This window comes from Tetrao urogallus, assembly GCF_951394365.1.
Source record: "Tetrao urogallus genome assembly, chromosome: 2".
Lineage (NCBI taxonomy): Eukaryota > Metazoa > Chordata > Aves > Galliformes > Phasianidae > Tetrao > Tetrao urogallus.
Window position 1 is genome coordinate 37,963,999 of NC_136814.1, and position 6,010 is coordinate 37,970,008.

Genomic DNA, 6,010 nt, shown 5'->3' on the forward strand with positions numbered 1-6,010 from the left:
CTGCACTTGTGCTCCTGGGATCTAGGGGAAGTCCCAGGTCTCATACAATGGTTCTGATTCTCTCAGGCAATCTGCCAACGTCAGTGATTTCCATCTCTGTTAAAACAGCAGCACAAATACAAAATGGACAGAATCTCTGTGAGACCTGAGAGATTGTTACAGTACCCAACTGACCACACAGCCTCAGAATGTCTCACAGAGCTGCCAACAGAGAGGTGTTAGGATGCTGTCATGATCCTCTAAAAATCACTTAAAATTAGCTTGGATCGCATTCAAGAAGGGTGGCAGCCCCTGGATTATAGGATAGCTGTAAAGCATAACAATGACAAAAAAGTAGAAAAGCAGCAGAAGCAAATGTTTGTAGCTGATAACATTAGCTGGAGTCCTGCTGAAATGAGGTCTTCTGTGATTAACATGTCCATTTTTCCTACTTCTCTGCTTCTGCTATCATTTCTGGGTGCTTCCTGCAGGCCTGAGTTTTGCAGTGGGGGAACACAGCCCTGGATAACAGTTTGCCCAGAGGATTTTTTTTTTTTTTTTTCCAAGCATTCAGCCTTGGACCCCTGTCTGTAGATGGATCAATACGTTATTCTGTTCAGTCACTAAACTCACATTTAAGAGCATTCAGGTCTGAAACCATTGGAAAAACTATTGATGTTTTGAGATGAGTTTTCGTTTCAATGCACAACATGCAAAGAAAAAAACCTCATTAGCCCCCTTAGTGAAAAGATGAACTAGGAATACTCACACCATCAAAAGAACTGGTACCTTGGAAGATACCTGCAGGTTTTCAGATGGATCAGATGCACGTCCTCATGGCAGCTGTGGTGCCCTGCCTGCAAGGAGCCTGCCCAGGTTCCAATTCTAGCTCCACTGCCACATCCCACCCTAGCATCCTGTTTCCCTCTGGCCCCATCAAGGCAGAGATGCTGCCCAAGCCCTTCCCAGGTCACAGCCTGCCTGGCTCTACACTCTGCTGCGGGGGTTCCTCAGCTTCGGTGGGGGTTCCTCAGCTTTGGCTGTGGATCAGCAGCACTGTGAGACAGGTTGGGCTCCATGAGAAACGGAGTATGAAGCAAAGCTGTCTTCTAGGGTTTGTAACAGTATTTTTCCCCGACTGTTCAGATGGAATTTGCATTAAGTGGAGAGCAGAATTGAATTTTTGCAAAACACATTTCAACAAGGCCTTGTTACCTCATGCAAATAGGAGCGGCCTGCAAAGCCACTAAGCGAATGTTTCAAGGACTTCAGCTCACATGCGTATTTTTTGTATCTGTTCCAAGAGAATGCTTCAAATCACAACTTCCAGCTGCAAAACAGATCCAGCAGATTTTTGCCCACAGTCAGGAAACCAGCCTTGGAAAGCAAAATTGGGATGTGCTAACTCCCATTTAAATCAATATTACAGTTTGTTGCCTTCTGTTTATGCAAGTATCTTAATTAATCTTCACAACGCGTGGCTGAAACAGGCACTTTACAGCTCTAGGATACCACAGCACTGCAGACCAGGATAAAATTAGATTCTAAATAATGGCCAGAAGCAGAGTAGTGAGGAACTTAAAAAGAAAATAATTTAATCCTTCTAGATGAGCTCCTGGTTTATATAGCCCTCATGTTACAAACAGCAAGCACTCTGGCTGCCGTACAGAGAATAGCTGGGCAAATCCCACCACGATGGTAAAGCTTTGGGCCTTGGGATTGCTGTGGGGGACAAGAGGTGCCACCCATGGACTGCAGCCCCACCACCTGCCCAGCCCCCATCCCTCCTCATTCCCCAACTCTGCCATTTGGACTGCACATACATGGCAGCCCCTTTGTTAGCTGAGGCACAAAGCTGCACCATGACCAGCATAATAACTGCATTCATCATCAGTGGCAGCAGGATGACGTCAATATAAAGCAAATAGAGTGATAACTTAGGAAGTGAAGAGACTTACAATATAGGCATTAAAAAGGACATCAATATGCATTAGCAAGAACATGAGTTATAGAACTATTCACAGTGATTTCAAAAATTACTGCTTGAAACAAGCAACATGAAGATACATACTTTTTTGGCTAAGAGCTTCTCGATACATAAGACATTAATGACCATTACTAGGAGAAGCTCTGAAAAGAAGAAAAGCCCTGCACTTTCATACTGGTGCACACTTGGATTGACACTGCTTTCAGTATCATAACTTCATTTTGCCTCCATAAAAAGCAGAATCTAGAAGAAGTAATAATGATAGAGCATCGGGAGAGCAATGTTTTAGCAGCTTTAGGGTTCATCTCAGTTCTTTCCTGACTGCTATTTACAAAGCAAACAGTAACGTTGAGCTGCAAGGTTCTGTTCCTACCTATGCAAAGGACAGCAGTGTCCAAGTAATAGCAGCTAATATTAATTCCTCTGCCTTTCTTTCCTTTTTCAAGAGGCCCTCCCACGCAGTCACTATGCTCCTTGGATCACCTGGATGCTGCAAAGAACCTATCCTCAAGCAGTTTTGTGGGAAAGTAATGGGTAACCTTCATTTGATCTTGTGCACAACAACCTTTGACTTGCTGAGAGCATGCACATCAGCATACTGCGCCTTACAGCACACCTACACTGAGGCTCTGTACCTCCCAGGCACCATTATAAACCAAAAGCTAAATGCGGCTGGGAGCTAGGAAGATATCCTTTGGAACAATTGCTACATGCTTACCTTCTTCTCATAGAAGCCCACACATATCTTCTGTTGGCCAAAGAAATAACTGGGTTAAACAGACATTTAGTGTAATCCAGAATTGCTGTTCTTGTATAACCACCACAAATGCCCTGTTAGGTAACCTGTGCAATTTTGGCATTAAAGCTGCAAACCACCCAACTCTCTGAAGTTACTTAAAAAATTATTCGTTTCAACCCCCGGAAGTTTTGTGTTCGCTCTCAGTAGACGCCATCTGTAATGTCTGGGAAGAATCTCTCCTAGGGCACAGAACATGTTCTCGGAGGGACAAATGTGGCTGTCACCCAACATCAAAACTCAAGTGGTTCTTCCATTTTCTTTGATCAACTGAAGGTGACAACAGGATGCAGACAATTCTCCATAGGTAACTTACTCACTTCTCTGACTCTCTCTTGCAGCGTCTGTTCAGGCAATGGCATTTTGCAACCAATGCTCTCCATGTGAGTTTACACATACATGCCTCACAGTTTGCTCCTAGGAAAGATAAACATTTTATACCAAGGCTCTTGAACAATAGTCTGTTGTCTTCTAAACTGGATTCCAGCTTTAAACACTCCAGCCTTCTGCACTGATTTCACGCAAAGACGTAAATCCACTAGGAAATGAAGCTCACTATTTTGATCAGTGCTACTGATAACAGGCAATGACAGTTTTTCATTCATTTCTTCAAATACTGCAGTAGTTAGTCTATGAAGACAAGGTAAATGTTATGCCACTATTTTTTATTTGCTATATTCAGTCAGCATCTGAAACAAAAACAAACACACTTCGGAATGCTTTTTTTCCCTATATGAACAACCAATACAACGCTAAGCTACAATCATTTTCAAAGTTAGGTAGCACGCTCTGGCATTAACAGTCTCTCCTTGTGTTGAGGAAGACTACCTAAAAGACACACAATCTTGACAAATGCAGACAGGCTTTTTGCACAGTATGTGCACGCACACACACTACTAAAGAAAATACGCCTCACTTCATAGTGCAGGCAGCCAAAAGCCATACTCGTTTTAAGTTAAAAAAAACAAAGACTCACCTACATCACAGTATTACTGCTTAGTTTATCGCTTCTGCTTTGAATTCTGTGCTTTCATTTAACGTGTCTATGTTTTGCAACTGTGTACAAATTGCAGAATTATTTTGTATACCATTTAGTATCTGTGCATATCCTTTACAGCTTAATGTTACACTAAATTAAAAGAAACCTTAAATTTTAAGGTACTGACAACAATAAAATTTCACTAAAAAAAAAAAAACAACCAAAACAGTATCAATATTTCTTGTGGTACAGTATGCTTATTTTTATGCCAGTTTTATTTTATGCCATAGTTTCCTATTATTCACTGTATAAAGAGAAACCTAGGAAAACAAAATCTAAAATGCTGTGCCTAAATTGATTAAACTCTGGTGATTTATGATATATGTACAGTATATAAATATATCTATGTATATATGTACATATATATTGATTAACATTTGTTATAAATAGAACTGTTAACTTAAGCAGTATAAAAATAGCCACTCTCCTGGGAACATGCAAACGCAGTATGCTTTCACCTAATCTATAAAACCCAAAACAACCAAAACCTTTAGCTCTGATTTTCTACAAATATAAATTGAAGACTTTTCGTTAGTTTAGCCATAAAGTATGTTTTTTCCAGTAAAGATATAAAATTGGTTTGATGCTAGCTATAATTAAGCTCAAACACAGAATATTTTGGGTTATTTACTTTCAAGTATTTTTCCCATGTGAGCTAATTCTAGACAAGCTGCATTTTTTTTTCTTTTACAGTAAAATATTCTTCAGCTCTAAACACTACAAGCCAAATTACAGGCAATCTAGCATGCTTGCACTGCAGGGAAAAGGCTCTCTTCTATACTATTCCTATGTGGGAGGTTGTCCTAATATGGCTATTTGTGCTCCACATCTTTTATTCATTGCAAAACATTACCGAGATTCCCATTTTGTAGATTCTTAAGGCCAGAAGAGAGTACTGTCACCACTTAGTCTCATCTCCTGCTCCCTGAAATTCACTTTGAGGTCCCTGCATTCAGCACAGTGACAGGTAGCTGGAGTAAAATGCCTCTCCTGTTACAGCCAAAGAGGTTCCAGCTTCAGAAGTTGATGGGATCTTGACTTTGTAGTGACTTTTCCCAAGGGGAAAAAAATTCGGTTCCATCCGGTTCCATCTGAACCAAAATGACATTTTTCCTGTTTTCTTGCCATATGAAAAACTGAAAAATTGTCTGGAAACATTCCATTCTCCTCCAAAGTGCTCTGAGTACTAGCTAGAAAACCAAATAAAGAAAAAGGGGCTGTGCTCAAAGATGACACTACTTCTATTCCTCCAGATGCCTAACAGCCCAGCACATGCTGGGCTGTACTGTAAATGAAACAGAGTTGAGCCCTTACTCTGCTCATACGACTTCAACCCTTATCTAGGAGAAATACTTAAAGCAGTTGACTATGACAAATATGGCATATGTTGAATTTCAGTTCCCCTTTTCATTTTGTTCCATTCAGCCAAAAAACCCAAAACATTCCTACACATTCCAAAGGGAAGAGGACTCTCCTTTCCCTGCAGCCCTATTATCCATCACTTTCGAATGGCTCCTGCGACCTCTCAGAGTTTACATAAGTATTTTTTACAAAGCAAAACAGCATGGAAGACTCAAGGCACATTCTCTTCAGGACAACATTCTTCCTGTGATTAGGGGACATACTAAGGAAGTAGGAAATTTGAATGCAAATGGCCTGGGCAGAAGATGGAAACCTGCTTTTTCATTCCTAGCATTATTGTTTGCACATGCAACTTACTGGGTAATAGAAGGATCAGCTAGATACTCCCCTCCAGCAGGTCTACAGATACTGCTCTGGAAATGTTTTCCAGATGAAGATATTTGGTGTGTTTGGAATAAATCTATGACTACCTTTCTGAGATAAAGTACGTATCGCAAAGTTTCACCCAGCTGTAAGTCAGGGCATGCAATCAGACGACCTGGATTTCAGTGAAGGCCCTGCTCTCCTAAAGACAGATGAAGTTGCTTGTCTGAGCCTTTCTCTCTGGTACCTCTGAAAGTGGTATTCCCACCTCTTTATCTCTCAAGCAAAATGGCCTGATGTTCCCAGTCACACCCTGCATTTCCTTCCCTATTCCCAGGGTGGCTCCCACACTTTTCCCCAGAAGTCCTTCCTATGTTAGAAGTGATGAATCTTTGTTTAAAATAGCACAGTCTTCCAGCTTCAATATTTTCAGGAAAATAAAAGATACATTCTATTTCTTATAGTAAGTAGCATATATGCACCA